Source organism: Malus domestica, chromosome 12 (genome assembly GCF_042453785.1).
Source record: "Malus domestica chromosome 12, GDT2T_hap1".
Lineage (NCBI taxonomy): Eukaryota > Viridiplantae > Streptophyta > Magnoliopsida > Rosales > Rosaceae > Malus > Malus domestica.
In genome coordinates this window covers 4,205,719-4,207,628 of record NC_091672.1, presented here as the reverse complement: position 1 = coordinate 4,207,628, position 1,910 = coordinate 4,205,719, and positions in this window count along the sequence as shown.

The following is a 1,910-nucleotide window of genomic DNA, read 5'->3' as shown; positions in this document are numbered from 1 at the left end:
AAAAGAAGAATGAAAGGGGCTGATTTAAGAAATGTATATAGAATAACACAAGATGAAAACTAAAAACAATTTTAAGTTTTTGTTTTCGTATATACTCTTTCGCCATTGCTCTCCGCCATGGACTCGGTAGTGGGTTTCGATTAAATTCACTGAGATTGCAATTTTTGCACAAGCAGCTGCAGCTCTAAATTCACTCACTCGTGGCCAGCACCATATATATCCAGCAAGAATATATAAACATATGTATACATGCATGCGCACACACACACACACACACACATATATATATATAAACATAATATTATAATGTAGTGCTTTGATCTGAAGGTGTTGTAAAACAAAGAAACCGAGTTCCGAGTAAAAGGCAGAGTTTGGACCACGAAAGTTCATTCATCCACAGAACGCGTTTAAAACTGAACATGCCGAGTAGCCGACTCTGACTTTTCTGTTCACACTTCTCATACAAAATAATTTAAGGTAAAAACCGAAATCGTACCTGCTCACTGAAGGTAAAAACCAAAACCGAACCGGTTTCTTAGGGTAAAAACCGAAATCGAGCGTGTCCATTGAAGGTAAAAATCGAAACCGAACCGGTTTTCTTAGGTAAAAACCGAAACCGAGCGCGTTCGTTGAAGGTAAAAACCGAAATCGAGCGTTACCGAACTGGTTTTCTTAGGTAAAAACCGAAACCGAGCGTGTCCATTGAAGGTAAAAACCGAAACCAAAGCAATTTAAGGGAAGGAATTGAGACAGATAAAGGGTAAATACCGAAAATAAATCCGAAACGAGATCGAATTTTTATAGAAAAAGAACTCTTCTTCTCCAAAACCTCACGCCAGACACTTCCGCCACGAAAACCCTTCTGCGGCCACCCCATCTATCTCTCTATTTGAATTTTCATGGTGGTGGACCGGTAAGATCAGTGCATGAAGACCCCGCATAAAGAGAGAATAGAGAGAGGTTGAGGATGTGAGAGAATGAAAATGAGAGGAGGGTCGGTGTTGGTGGCGCATCCGCCGTGGTAGACCCCGCAGAGGGAGGCTGCGCCGGCGTGGAGTTCTGGGTCGTTGTTTGCGGTTGTTGCTGCTGCTGCATCGTCGTCTATGGCACTAGGCGGTGTTCTGGATCATTTTGTCGTCTGCGTACCCAGAGCCCCGTTTCAATGAAACTTTCAGTATTGCCCTCACTTACTTTCGAAAATAACGTGTTTTACCCGCAGTCCTCTCTAGCTCTCTTCCGCAAGACCACCGCATACGACGGAATCCGACAAGTTTCCGGCGTCAAATGAAGTCGTCCGTGTGATCTGGGTTTTGGAGGCCGGACCTCAACTGGTCGATTAGAGAGACTGACACTGAGAAAATGAAAGGGTAAAAACCGAAACCTGAGCGGTTAATTAATATAAAAACCGAAACAGAACCGATTCTTTTCGAGGTAAAACCGAAAAAAATGTGTACAAGAGGAGGACTGAGACAGATTCAGGGTAAAAACCGAAAAAAAACAACCGAATCCACATTGGTTCTTACAAGGAAAAACCGAACCGGACAGATTTCTCAAGGTAGAAACCGAAATCGGAAGGGAATTTTTTAAGATGAAAACCGAAACCCAACTGGTTCAAAAGAGGGACCGTGACATATGAAATGCAAAAACCGAAAAATAAAAAGATTTAAATTCGAATATCATAAATAACAAATTTAATATTAAATTACGTTCTTTATTTTATGATTTAGTCGATTTTTTTATACTAAAATATCAATGTAAAAAACATATTCGTACAAAACTTTATTTGAATCAAAATTTGATTATAAAAATAATATTTGAGTAATTTTAAGAATTTAAAAAAATTTCGATTATAAAATTTTTAGGATAAAAATAAGTTATTTACAATTGAAATGAGCAAATAATAAAATAGA